This window comes from Microcaecilia unicolor, unplaced genomic scaffold (assembly GCF_901765095.1).
Source record: "Microcaecilia unicolor unplaced genomic scaffold, aMicUni1.1, whole genome shotgun sequence".
Lineage (NCBI taxonomy): Eukaryota > Metazoa > Chordata > Amphibia > Gymnophiona > Siphonopidae > Microcaecilia > Microcaecilia unicolor.
Window position 1 is genome coordinate 422,091 of NW_021962947.1, and position 15,465 is coordinate 437,555.

The following is a 15,465-nucleotide window of genomic DNA, read 5'->3' on the forward strand; positions in this document are numbered from 1 at the left end:
GTATGTGGGAGGAGTCAGCATTTGTAGTGCGCTGGTCCCCCTGACATGCCAGGACACCAACTGGGCACCCTAGGGGGCACTGCAGTGGACTCCATAAAATGCTCCCAGGAACATAGTTCCTTTACCTTGTGTGCTGAGCTCAAGACTGTGGATAGAATCCAATCAATGGAAGGCAGTTCTAGTCAGACTGTAGGTAGGATCCAGGCAATGGGAAAGCAGTGGAGGCGGAGCACTGGAAGGCAACTCTAGTCACAGACAGTAGGTAGCATTCAGCCAATGGGAAGTTAGTGGGAGCGGGGCACTGGAAGGCAGCTCTAGTCACAGAGGGCTCGATATTCAGTGCTATTTAGCCAGCCCAGAATGGTTCCAGGCTGGTTAAATAGTGCTTAGCACCAATATTCAGCATAAGATAACCCTATATAACCATATATACAACTTTGTATCTGTAATCTACCGACTAGGCAAACGCCTCTGACGGTACTGTATAAGCCACATTGAGCCTGCAAATAGGTGGGAAAATGTGGGTACAAATGCAATAAATAAATATAATGCTTATCAATCATAATCAATTTCTTATTATCTAGAACTTCATTGGCTTCCAATTGAGGCAAGAGTGCAATTTAAGTGATGAGCTCTAATTTTAAAATTTTTCATGGCAGGTGTTTTTTCAACCTTTAAACGGTAACAAGCTTTATCGTACAAGAAATCAGATGTTACTCAGTTTCCCCAATGTTCAGGGGGTAACCTCACTGAAAGTGTTTCAGTCCGCTCTGATTAATCAGGAAGCCTCAGTATGGAATTCACTTTGTTTCTTTAATATCAATAAATGATTATCTTCTATTGAGAAGGTTGTTGGAAATTATTTTATTCTGAAAATTTGTCATGGCTTAATCTGATAATATGATTTTATTTTGAGTCACCGTAATTCCTGGAGTATGCTCCAGCATCTTTATGTACCCCCCGCATTCAACTTTTGGCATATGCGGATTATAAGTCATATTGCAATGTAATGTAATATATAGCAGGACATATTTACCCACTTCTACCCTAGCTAATATTCAAGCACATTTCTGACCTCATGTGCAGTTTTTTTTTAATTAGTCCCCATATTTTTTAACTCCTGTTACTCTGTCTTATCCATCCATAGGTTCCATCTTTGCTTACACCCTATGCTATCTATTAAAATGTCTTATTATGTATTGTATTGATATAACATAGTAAATGATGGCAGATAAAGACTTGAACAGTCCATCCAGTCAACCCAACAGTCACACTCATTATCAAGACATGATTAAATCAACAATGAATGTGATCAAAAATACTTGATCATTGTCTCTTTGGCATTTCATGGACATAGACTGTTGAAGTCCACCCAGCCTTGTCCTTAGTTTGCCACCGAAGCCCAACCCAACCTATCCAAATCCGTCTTGTCAACTGCGGGACACAGACTGTAAAAGTCTGCCTGGCAATTGTAATGTAGCATATTATCTCATACCTTGTATTGCTATTTGAATATTTTTACTGCTGTAATTGTCTATTGCTTATGTTGGACTTCTTCTTGCTGTACACCACCTTGAACAAATTCTTTCAAAAAGGCATTAAATACATCCTAATACTACAAAATAATCATAAATAAGTCTTAATTCATGACCTGCTTGTACAGGATACATTTACAGATGAATCAAGAGTCGAGTTTTGGGTTCTTTGGCTCTCGCTCCACTGTGAGGCTGTTCCATAATGCCAAGGGACTGCCTAACTTGTGAAGAAGGAATGCAGATAAGTTATACCATGTTGTTAACTTTCCCTTTTCAAACTAACCCCCAAACCCCAAGGAAAGTGCTTGCACACACTTACACCTGCTCTTGGGTATGCCTCAAATTTGCCAGTTCAATTTACAATATATGTCCAAAAGTGCAAATCCCACCCACACGATGGATAAGCTTAAAGTGTCCCTACACATACCCCAGGAAAACTTCTAAAAAGCCAGAAATGAGTTAAAAAATGACCTGCCACTGCTGCACTTCATGTGGTAGTACAGAGCCTAATAGACTGACTGCCTGTTCTGTGACATGCCCCAAGGGGTTCTCCAGCTGGGGGAGAACATCAGCCAGAAATACACAATGACATTCACTTTCAACTTGAGAGTTTGGTGCTGATTACCATTAAATATTCATGTCAGAGACAATGATGGATTTTGTAAATGGATTTGTCCAGTCTAATTAAAATAAATGCCACCGGGCTTTGTTACAGGAGCTTCTGGACACAGACATGGAGCACAGAAGGCAGGTGAGATTGTCCTGTGGTAAGGCAGGACACTGGTGGATGCTCAGGAAGATCTGAACATTTGTAATCTAGAGCTGATTCTAGAAATGGAAATTATTCCAGGCAAGTGCGTGATGACTGACAACGTCTGTCATCTGAATTCAGGCTACATCATCCAACTACTGCCCGTAGGGTGGAATCAATTTTCTTTCTACAATTTTCAGAAAGGCTGAAATAGCAACGTCAAAAAAAAAAAAAAAACAGGAGACTGGCAAAGGCAAAACTCTAGCTTGTAAACTGCACTAACATACTAACCCTGGCCCTCAGCACAACTTTAACAAACATCAACCTTTTAAGTCCCCAGATATAAAAATCAGCACAACAAAGAAGCAGAAAGCGACATGAGCACAAATGAAGTGTAGCGAATTCAATAAGGAACAGCGGCAGCTTAATAAGAAGTCTGTGGCAAACTCTTTACATTAGCACTCCAGTGAGTCCCGCTGCTGCCTTAATGACACCTGCGCCGGGGGATTCTTGAAAAGCAATCAAGCACTCTACAGCAGAATTCAGGCACACTAAGGCCCTTATTTACAGACACAAAACGGGAGAGAAAGGTTAGGAAATAGGGACTGCCGGTTGCTATTGGGAGAAGAACGACTCACCATGGGGCAAATTCTTCAAAGAAGGGAAACTGAGCATCTGGCTGCTCGTTCAGTTCTCTCTAAATATCATCTTAAACAGGAGATAAAATAAACAGACCTTTCGTGGCTAGAACGGGAAAACTCTCTATATAAGAATGGAGAGCATTTAACCTTGTTATCATGTACTACCCAACTGGTGGGGGGGGGGAGAGCAGAGAGATACTGATGTTAAGTTTACTGAATCTGATATATGGACAAACAACAGAGAGATCTCAGGGTACTCAGAGCAACATAATGCTGGGCTGAATAGGAACATGAATACCCAGCTTGTCAACAGGTCATTGTAAAACCAGAATTGGATTAGTATGCTCAAATCTACAGGCTGTCCCTTCAAAGGTGCAGAGCATGGCTACCAAAAAATATAAAATCTGCAGTACAAGCCTCACAATGTGAGAGTAAAATTTTGGGCGGGCGTATTAAATATCTTGAAAAACTGGAGGTACAAGCAAGAAAACTCCTCCATGTTGTAAAACTGGTCGTAAGCCCTTGAGCCCAGGACGAGGCCTAGTATAGGGTTTTGGCCAAGGCCTAGGGTAGACCAAACAGACACTACGCACTACCCCAGCCACCAAGCCCCGCACACACACAACAACCAACTAGCACCACCAGAAAATGGGAGATAGAGCATTCAGGCGGGCCTCACGGCCTATCGGGAACCCACTCACACAGAGTCCAAGCATGCGGGCCTCACGGCCGAACAGGAACCAAATCATACACTGGGAAGGGAGAAAGAACGAGGGGCCCCCAAAGGGACAGGAGCACCAGCAACGCACACAGCGCTAGCTAAGAATGCAAGGGAAAAGGGACTGACAGACGTTCCTATAGGAAACACAAGGTTGTGCCACAGGCAGTCAAGGATAAAGGAAGCCACATAAGAGAACACTCTAGGCTACCATACAGCACACAAGGCAACGGGAAAGCCACCTAAGAATACACAATGCTAACCTCACAACATACAGGGATAAAGGGTACTGCTATATAGGATTACACAAGGCTGTGCCACACAGCACTCAAAGGACAAGGGAAAGGTAAGCAAACAGAGAATGTTGCCTTAACACACACACAGATCAGATAAGGAGCAGCGCTCACCAGAAGCAGGAGGCAGACACAGCAAAGAAGGAATTAAAGCAGAATAAAGGAAAAGACAGCTTTAAAACACAACCTGCCAGAAGCAGGGCTACACTACAGACAAAGGGTTAACACAGAGGAAGGGGCAACTTAAACAAACTGGAACATACAAGGGACAAGCTTACCACAAACAATACAACACCTGCCAAGCATAGACCCAGGTGTAGTGTAGTGAGGCAATCAAGCACAAGCTGGGAACACCCAGCACTCACACAGAATCTACAAGCTACGAGGAGAGAAAGCAAATCTCCAACGTAAAGACAGTGTGCACTAGCAGAAACAGAGAGAGAGGAAAGCTGGCTTCAGCTGACAGCAATCAACGCTAAAGCAAGAAAGGTAAGGAGAAGTAGATCAGGCTTCTGACGTCTGCTGCTTCAGCCGTCAGCCCCTAACAAGCCAATCAGGAGTGAGTCCCAAACATTCCCTTGCCTATCTAGCAGATCATAACACATGTTCACAAAGTAGTTTATAAGAACTAGTATATGCCAAGACGAAGGAGGAATGGGCCTCAGAGAAATAGATTATATAGAGAGAGCTACCATCATAGACCTCCAGACCTATTTAAGGTCATCAATATGTCCAAACACACGTGTTCGAGCATGAGAGCAAGCGTCCAGAATCTAGTTCCATCATTAAACTTGGGCAAGCGTTCAGACAAGCAGAAGGGTTGAGTGAGAATCCACCTGTAAGTAAAGGGATGGAACAAACAGAATATGCAAAGCAGGAGAGAAAGCTCTGTAAAGGAGCTAATCAGCAAACAAGGACAAACAAGTGGCAACTGCACAAAAACAGTGGAAATCCGACAGATGTGGATCAAACCCATGAATGGTTAAAGAAGCGGAGAATTGAAACCTAAAGATGAGAGATTGATAGTTGCAACTCAGGACTGCAGATTATGAATGAGATGGTTCAAAGTGACATAGAAAAAACTGGTACAACTGAGATTTACAGATTCTATAAGAAAAAGCTGGAAATGCCATCCGGTCCAGGTGATTTATCACTCTAACCTGTCAATTTGACTTAGTAGGTCTTCCAGGTTCACCGAGATTTCTTTCAGTTCCTCCGCATCGTCACCCTTGAAAACCATTTCCACTACAGATCTCTTGCATCTTCTTCCTTAAAGACCAAATCAAACAATTCATTCAATCTCTCCACTGTGACCTTGTCCTCTAAGTGCCCCTATTGCTTCTTTATGATTTAACGGTCCCACGGATTCCCTCACAGGCTTTCCGATTCTGATGTACCTGAGAAAGGTGTTACTATGAGTTTTTGTCTCCATGGCAAGTTATTCTTCATATTCTCTTTTAGTCTTCTTTATCAGTGCTTTGCATCTAGTTTGACACTGTTTATGTTGGTTCTTATTTTCTTCATGCGGATCTTTTTCCATTCTTTGAAGGATGCTCTTTTGGCACTAACAGCTTCTTTCACTTCACCTTTTAACCATGATGGCTGCCATTTGATCTTGTTTCTACCTCTGTTAATATGTGGAATACACCTGATCCACGCCTGATTTAAAGTTCTAACCTTTGTGATCGACCCTTTCAGCTTCTTTTTAATAATTTCCCCCAGTTTGTCATAGTCACTTTCGAAAATTGAATGCTGCTACAGTAGATTTCTTCAGTGACTTCACTCCAGATATCAGCTCAAATTTGATCATGTTATGACCAGCTGATCCAACACCGTTACCTCTCATACCATGACCTGCATTCCACTAAGAACTACATCTAAAATAGTTCCCCTTCTTGTTGATAATTGGACCAGTTGTTCCAAGAAGCAGTCAGTTATTACATCTAAGAATTTAACCTCCCTAGCGCTCCTTGATGTAGCATATTTCCTGGATGTCTCTATTCCCCCATGCCATTTCATCTTCCTGGGTCTCCTGATTTCTCTTTCCATGTCCAGCATCTCCTTTCTGCCTTCTTACTAGGTCCCCTATGTCCAGCATCTCCCTATGTCATCCTTCCCCCATGTCCAGCATGTCCCCTACATCTCCCTTTGTCCTCCCTCCCCACAACCAGCATCTCCTCAATTTTCCTATTCCCCCCCCCCCCATGTCCAGCATCTCCCTATTTCCCCTCCCCCATTTCCAGCATCTCCATTCAATTTCCCTATTCCCCTTCCCCTTTGTCCAGTATCTTGCCTGGGTCTCCCTATTCCCACTACCTCATATCCAGTATATACTGTCTCTTCCCTCCCCTTGCCACCTGGTCCTACATTGCTTCTTCAACCAACCCCGGACTAGCATAATCAACTTCCCTTCCCCCACATAAGCCATCACAGTCATGGTATCTTCTAAGGCCTACTGCCATGGTAGGAATAAATAAATAAATGCAGAGCCTTTGAGACTCATATGGATATCAAATGACCTGCCAATCCTGCCCTCTCTGACATTAATAGAATGCACCAGAACAGATATGGTCGACAGGGACTCAAAGACTCCACACTTTTGTTTTTATTCATGGTGGCCAGAGAAGAGACTTGCCACCTGCTGCTTCAGACAGAACTACGTAAGGCAGCCATGACTCCACTGATTTGAGAGTACTTGCTGCCCCCCCCCCCCCCCCCACTTCCAAATCTTCCACCTGAGGTAACCGCCTAATGACAGAACCACCCCTTCGCCTTTCCTCTCCTTTTTGTAGCGCCTAAGATCTCTTACAACCATCGTTTACAGTGAAGAAACTGAGAGACCCACTATGATGACTGTGCAACACTAAAATAATCCTCTAGAACGTTATCTCACAGCACAGGAAGCCAGGGTGTGAATATTTTGATTTCAGGCATACCAGGCTCTGAGACATACAGCTAAAGGTCCACGAGAAAGCAAGCTCCTCACATGTACAGGAAAAGTAAGAGGGGCAGAGAAAGGACACAGAGTGCAAGCTTCAGTCATATTAACAAAAAAGCAAGAGGAGTTTCCATTCACGTTGCTTCACAGCCGCAATGGATCCACATTCATGTCCCAAAAAAACAATCCCTACCGCAGGCTGAGAGTCTCACTGATTCTCAGCATAGAGTAATGACTCTGGACCACTGTGGCTCCATATACCAAAGGAAAGACTAGCCAGCAACCAGGCACAAAACATGGTTATGGATGTGTGTCCACGAAAGATATGCAAAACTCTTCAAGACAAAAAGCAGGAGCATAATTTCCACAGCAAGACACCACTCAAGACGCAAAGGGCTAAGTACACACTACATACACTAGACTATTCTATCTCACACAGGCCAGGCTGAGGGAGCACTGGTTTCGCAGGACTGCATGTAGGAAGATGTAGTTTTATTTCCCAGTCCACCATTTCTCCTGCTCACTTTGCTGACGACTATCACTATTTCCAGGTCTGCAGGCGAACAGCTAGTTCTGGGGCCATTTTACAAAAGCTTAGCATATGCTAACTGACATTAGTTTGCATTATGTGCCATGTGACCCATAGGTATAAAAAAGGATGTGCAGGCTCATTGCATTTTCAGCTACCACCTTCCTTCGATTCTTTCCCTACCTCCTCATACTGATTGGGAGGCAGGAGGGGGAAAAGCAGCAGCAGTACATCAAGCTGCTCCTCTTTTTCTGCCACAACTAAAAAGAGTGACGTCCAACAAAAATAAGAATCCAAGATGTAGAAGTCGCATCAATTTATTATAATACCGGACTCAAACAGCTGTGTTTCGGCACAAAGGCCCTGAATTAGGAGTTCATCACAACGACCGATGTTATCAGTCTGATATACCTACAATAATGAGGAGTAAAGATCGAACGTTTCTTCAAAACAAGAGGAATGTCTGTGGCCCATGACAGCGTTTCTCACACAGCATGAACCAAACTGTTAAAAAATTCCCAGGTGGCCCAAATGGACCCCGAAGCCCCCCCCCCCACCCCCTCCAAAACAGGCCCTGAAACATTCCCAAACACTCCCACAGAAAACCCATGATGGGGCCCCCCCGATGCATCCTCACTTCCTCCCCTCCCAAAGAAATTCACAAGTAGGCCCCAAATACCTCACAAGGCCTTGGTCGCAAGGTAAGAGCAATATTCACTCACTCCTGCTTCAAGCACCGCTAATTTGCATATTGCCAGTTCCTGACCTCTAGCGGTACATTGAAACATACCACTAAGGTTAAGAAGAAGGACCTTTCCCTGTGGTAAGAAAAGCATAATGTGCAAGCTTTTTTGTATTCTGTTTTTTAATTAATATTTGCTCCAAAATACAATTAACCATTTCAATTTCAAAAAAGTATCATTAACAACTTTTCTCGTACCTCCCTTTCTCTTTACTCTTCCCATGGTGACTTTCATGCCTCCTCAGAATTCTCAATGACTATTCAATCAGCCTATCCTACCAACTTGAATAAAGTTAATTTTGTCTAGTGGGCAAGTTAGCTTGGGGAATGAATTTTCTTTTGTAAGTTAGTAGATTTTCTTACATTATTATTATTTTTGCTCTACAAATTTTGTTTGAAAACTTCTAACTTGCTTGTAAAATTCCAAAGAGGAAAAAAAAAAGAGGGAAAGAACAGCGTTTCCGAGTTAATTACTTCCACCATATCATTTTTGGAGGGCTTTGCAAATGTCAAACCCAGAAAAAAAAAAAAAACACGCTAAGCAACCTCCCTGGAATGAGCCTATGACATTTCTGCCAGCATGGAAACACAGTACACTCGCTTCCACAGGAACATCAGGTGAAATAAATCATTATAACAAAGAACCAGCAGTGTAAATTTTCATTCAGATTTTACTTTGTACTGATTTCAGAAGACAACAGGAGAGGAAGTGCCAATTCCCTAGTGGCACGGTGAGCGATCTCATCTTCAACCAGCTAAATCACACATCTTCTCCGAAGAATAAGCACATTCTTTGTCTCAGCAGTCACACTTATGCAATTATGGAAAACCATGATCGGTCGTTACTGGACAGGGGACAAATAATCCCATCAGAGGTTTACCACAAGAGATCTGGATTTATTCTTTTTGACACTGGTTTACCTCTGTGTGGGACATACGAAGCATCTCTGCCTTCCAGAGCCAACTCAATCAGCTCTTCTCAACTCTCGACACTTTTGGCATGTTCCATAAATACAAAGGACGTCAAGGCCAACTGTGGTCAATTTTGGTGCCAACTTAGTAAAAAGTATTTAGCTAGGCTCTGAAAACGTAGCCAAGGCAGAATTCCACTTCTGGAGCAAGTTCTTGGACTTTCTTTCTGGTTCAGTTGGGTAATTTAACAGAAGAAATAACTTAAGTACCAGAACGTAACTCGCCTCGCCCTCAGAATTAGAAAAGGCAGTAATAATCCAGAATGATCATGCTTAAAAGCTTTTATTTGAGGCAGGCGTTTAATTTAGTCACCTCTCCCCTCTCCAATAGGTTCAAAACTCTGCTGCCCATCTCGTCTTCCGCCAGGGTCGCTTTACACACACTACCCCTCTCCTCAAGTCGCTTCACTGGCTCCCTATCCGTTTTCGTATCCTGTTCAAACTTCTTCTACTAACCTATAAATGTACTCACTCTGCTGCTCCCCAGTATCTCTCCACACTCGTCCTTCCCTACACCCCTTCCCGTGCACTCCGCTCCATGGATAAATCCTTCTTATCTGTTCCCTTCTCCACTACTGCCAACTCCAGACTTCGCGCCTTCTGTCTCGCTGCACCCTACACCTGGAATAAACTTCCTGAGCCCCTACGTCTTGCCCCATCCTTGGCCACCTTTAAATCTAGACTGAAAGCCCACCTCTTTAACATTGCTTTTGACTCGTAACCACTTGTAACCACTCGCCTCCACCTACCCTCCTCTCCTCCTTCCTGTACACATTGATTTGATTTGCTTACTTTATTTTTTGTCTATTAGATTGTAAGCTCTTTGAGCAGGGACCGTCTTTCTTCTATGTTTGTGCAGCGCTGCGTACGCCTTGTAGCGCTATAGAAATGCTAAATAGTAGTAGTAGTAGTAGTAATTGGAGAAGAGGAATTTAGGATCTATTAGGACACCTCTAATGAGAAAACAATATTTTTGTGTGTTTACTTTGCTAATGAGTACCTTCAGAGAATGTTGTTAGGTCTTTTCTATCATATGAAATGGCATTCTTTTCTTTTTAAAATTTGTAATTTTAAATATTTGTGAACCACTGTGATCTGTAGAAGCCAGGCGGTATATTAAATTTCGGTAACAAAAGAGAAGGAACAGGCTGGGTAAAAAAATATATATTTTTTTTTCAATTTCAAATCCCAGTTCATTCTGGGAACTGAGTAGCAAATCTGCATCTGCAATTCCTATACTGAGATGCGTGATTACCCCATATAAAAGTCTGTTTAATATAAAAAGTGTGCTGTGTTGCCAGAGACTTGGGTGATGGGTTCACTCTTGAGGAAGGAGTCAGCAGCTGTACGATTGGCTCCTTGATAACTACTACTACTACTTAACACTTCTAAAGCGCTACTAGGGTTACGCAGCGCTGTACAATTTAACATAGAAGGACAATCCCTGCTCAAAGAGCTTACAATCTAAAGGACACGTGAACAGTCAGACCGATAGGGGCAGATAGGGGATAGATGAAAGAAGATCCTGACTTCAGTATTGCTCTCCGTAGATTTAGGAATGTCTGTCATCAAGAATGACTAACAGGAGAAAGAAGCAAAAGGTACCATCAATCTGTGCCTAGAAGAAAAGACGCCTAACCCAAGCCTTCAGGACCTGTTTTGGGGTTGTTGTTTTTTTTAAACTTTGACAGTGATATTAAGAAACTGTGCTCGTAATTAACACTCAATTACGAGCACAGTTTCTTAATATCACTGTCAAAGCCATTCCCTCTTCTGTATTGATTCATCAGGTGTTGCACTTACTTTCCTGTTCACTGCAACTGAAAACTGCGAAAGTCAGTCCTCAGTCAGTAAACACCCAAAGTAGTAAATTCCCTCTTCCTGCTTCCGTGGGTTAACTCCATGCAGAAGCCGCTGCTCAGCATGATTACATGGTACAAGTCCAACCATCACATGACATCACAGCAAACAAGAGATTTCGCACCATTCATTTGCTGGCTACGGAAGGAAGCACATTTTATTTAAGATAAAGTTGGGAATATTACCTCACTGGACAGCACCTAGGAATTCAGCTGTCTTTTTATTTGCTGGTTTTTGGCTTCTTAAGTTTCCTCCTGCTCCTTTGAGCTTTCAGCCCAGCAGGGTCACAGCAACATGAGCCACCACAAACCTCCATTCAAATCTACCCAAGAGTTTCTCCCTATGTTGCATTTATTTAAAAAATTTTACCCCCCCCCCCCTTTTTTTTTTAAATATCAGTCGACACAGGTTACATAACACACAAAACAATGAATAAGTAACACGTTGACAAATAATTAAAGAGAAGGAAAAAGAAACTGTTTAAGGCCCTTTCAAAAAGCCAGAAGAGACGTCTGACCCCTCAGAGCATCAGGCAACTTATTCCAGCAAATCAGGCGCAGTTCATTTTTCCAACAGCGACCCTACCTGACTCCACTAAAAGATGACTTTGGCAAGATCTTGACGATCGTATAACAGCTTAGGAGTCTAATTCCTTCATTATTCTGTCACAGACAAAGCACCAACACTGTATCTTCTACCAAGTCCAGCAACAAACCCAGCTCGACCCAGGAGTCCTGCAGAGAATAATTCTATAGCAGTGTTATAGAGCCTGAGGAGAGCCTTTTTTGTAAAGGAACACAGGCCCCTCCTTTCCTTTACAGCGTAACCGGGTATATAGGGGCGAACGCGCTTACGCTGTGAATGCTTGTGCCTAACCAAGACACCACCCACGTGCATGCCCACCTGTCAAATACCTGCTACGTGACATATGCGCAGATTTTAAGCGGATTTGGGCCATTTATACCCGCATGTGGGCACAGTATTCTAATCATTTCTGTGAGTTATTACACCGTCCATGATACAGCTCACTTGACAAAATTACCCCTCACAGGTCAGCCTTCTTTACTTAAATGCCACAAGAACAAGAATGTTCATTTTGATCCTCAGCTCCTAATGCCAGAGCAAGCTCAAAAGGGAAGGCACTAGTAAGAAATGAATGGGTGCCACACTCTCTGAAGTCTTGCATGGATTTCTGTAATACCCGCAGCTTCCTGCAGGTGCCAAACTTGACTGGGTCACACTCTGCAGCCTGCATGTGACCTGGGAAGTTCCTTCACGTGCTGGACGTTGCCTGATCTATCTGCTGATGTGTACAGAGCTGATAGTGCATCTTCAGCAGCAGGGTTTAAAGGTCCTTGTTTTTTGCCTGTCACTTGTAAAAGTGAAAGCGGCTGAGCCAACACTGCTTTGTCACTTAACCCACCTGTTTTTTTCCTCCACTACTACTACTACTACTATTTAGCATTTTTATAGCGCTACAAAGCGTACGCAGCGCTGCACAAACATAGAAGAAGAAAGACAGTCCCTGCTCAAAGAGCTTACAATCTAGTAGACAAAAAATAAAGCAAACAAAATCAATTAATGTGTAGAGGAAAGAAGAGAGGAGGGTAGGTGGAGGCGAGTGGTTACGAGTGAAAAGCAATGTTAAAGAGGTGGGCTTTCAGTCTAGATTTAAAGGTGGCCAAGGATGGGGCAAGACGTAGGGGCTCAGGAAGTTTATTCCAGGCGTAGGGTGCAGCGAGACAGTTCACACCTCATGCAGCTCTGTGCTACTGCTGTATGGTATTGTGTCTGAGACTTTCCCTCTCTCTGCTGGCAGGACAGAGGATCAATGAAGAATTTGAATAGCCCTCATCCACTTTCCCTCCCTAAGAATTAACCACAGAGAGACAGCTCATGGCTCACTGACATAACACAGGTAATTCAGCTGTAGGAGACACCAGACATGTCTTGTAGCACAACCGTTTCTAGGATAAGCAGCATAAAATGTACTGTTTTGAGATCTTGCCAGGTACTTATGACCTGGATTGGCCACTGTTGGAAACAGGATGCTGGGCTTGATGGACCTTTGGTCTGTCTCAGACTATAACACTTACGTAACACCAGGAAACAGGAAAGCCGTGCAAAATAAAATTTGGTGCCTGACTGTGTAATCAACAGAGGCAGTAAACTAGACAGCTTTCTCCTCAGGTTCTGGGAGTACAGCTTTTGGGTGAGAATATTTCCCCCTTTCCACATATAACTAAACACCTTGTTTCTCTGAAGAGGCTAGAAAACCGTAAACCCCAAACCTTATTACAGGCCACGTGACTCTGAGGCGTCAGCAGACTATGCAGTGAGGTACAGCCCACACTAAACAAATAGTATACAAATCCTGTGTGCATACAAAATCTACACCAGCATAGGAGCGTGCGCTGATCACCATGGAAACAGGTACACATCACGCGTGTGACGGCAGTAAATCGACACTTACACTACTGATCCATCCTGTTTCTCCTTTTGACCTGAAATGGCACCACTCCGTATAGCCATGTGTTACCCTCACATAGACTTGTACTGAACCCTGCTAAAACGAATGCAAGCTGGATTTCTGGGTTATTATCTAAACCCACTGCACCTCTTACACTTTCTGACCTTTCTATCGTCCCTGTTGACTCTTTTAAATATCTCGGGGTTGTCAATGATTCAAAGCTGGCATTTGATCAGCAAATCTCTCAGGTTGTAAAGAAGGGATTTTTCTGGCACCTTTTGGACTTAATTCACACATTTATCACGTCTCAACTGGATTATTGTAATATAGTTTACGCAGGGCTTCCTCAGTCAAAACTCTGCTGTCCGCTTGCTATTTTGGCTAAGCGATTTGACTCAATCACTCCTCTACCAGCTGGCTCCCCGTCTCACACCGCATACTATTTAAGATCTATCTCCTTATTCATAAGACCCCACTTGGCTTCACTAATTATCCCCGTACACCCCTTCTCGTGCTCTTAGATCTCTGGATGCTAACCAGCTAGTCTTGCCCTACCCCAAGCAAGCCCACTACGAATCTACCTGCCATGCTGCATTCTTTCTTGGCTCCTTTCCTCTGGAACAGCTTACCAGCAAATATCAGATGTGAACTTTCCCTCTCCAGATTTAAAAGACCCATTTTTTTCAGAAGGCCTTTGGCTTTGCTCCTTTTGCCGTTCCCCCTCTTTGCCATTTCTCTCCTCACCTATGTGAATGCCTCTTTTCTATTGCTAATAGACTTATATTAGCAACGCTAATTTGTTGCCGGTGAACGTGGTGAAGGCGGTTAGCTTGGCAGAGTTTAAAAAGGGGTTATTACTACTACTACTAATAGCATTTATATAGCGCTACCAGATAACATGTATAGAATGTTTGTACGTTTGGGAAGCTTGCCAGGTGCCCTTGGCCTGGATTGGCCGCTGTCGTGGACAGGATGCTGGGCTCGATGGACCTTTGGTCTTTTCCCAGTGTGGCATTACTTATGTACTTATGTCCTCTACTTGGCTCACTTTTATTACATAGAGCAGTGATTTAACCTATTGTGATGTCATAGTGGCTCATTCCACCAATAAGAGCCAACCTCATTAGTGATGTCACAATGGCTTGATTGTATAGAATGTTTGTACGTTTGGGAAGCTTGCCAGGTGCCCTTGGCCTGGATTGGTCGCTGTCGTGGACAGGATGCTGGGCTCGATGGACCTTTGGTCTTTTCCCAGTGTGGTATTACTTATGAACTTATTTTGTTATTGTCCACCACTTTGATCTTTTTGTAAGCAAAGGCAGTATATCAAGTCCATAATAAACATAAACATCAGAGGTGCATATCTGGAATACTTCTGTTCATTAAAAGTATCTTAAGTTCCTGTACTTGAGGGCAGTGACATCAGTTCACAGCAGTGGCACCTCCCCCTTAATTCCAAATTTGCAGACATGATCACCTCAGGTACTCACCCCCCCCCCCCCCCTGCCATTTTTTCACCGATTGACCCGTCCCTTTCAACAAAACAAGCAAAAAGTTGTGGGTCCTTTATTCTTACATGAAATATTGGGCATGAAAGCTTCACTAATGCCATCTTCAGAAAAACAGGCTAACTCTTTACTCCTCCTCAGATCAGGCATTAGAAAATCATGCGCTCAATCTTCAAGTCTTTTATACACTTCTCTGAATGTGGATTTAATAGCTAACACAATTACCACCATTAGATTTAAATGAGCAGTGCACCAATGCTATGTAAGTCTTTGGGTATAGTTTTCTTGCCCACTAAATTCCTTTCTGCACAGAGAAGCCATATTAGCACAGAAAATGGAGTACAGAACGTGTGCTAGGCCTCCTGCACTTTATTACATTGGCCTCTCTGACAGCTAGGTGCTAATGGAGGTGTCAAACCCCCTTCCTGTGGCATACGAGCAACAGGGTTTTCAGTTTCAGCTGAAATTCATCCCTAAGTTTCCAACTGAAACTAAAACTAGCCCTGACC

The 15,465-nt window shown here is 43.2% G+C and overlaps 1 protein-coding gene across 1 annotated transcript in view; it reads right to left on the reverse strand.

Moving 5' to 3' along the window:
• LOC115458688 (DIS3-like exonuclease 2) overlaps positions 1-15,465 on the reverse strand; it is a gene marked incomplete at its 5' end in the record, with an annotated part of 95,153 nt that overhangs the window by 46,939 nt on the left and 32,749 nt on the right. The window lies entirely within an intron of this gene.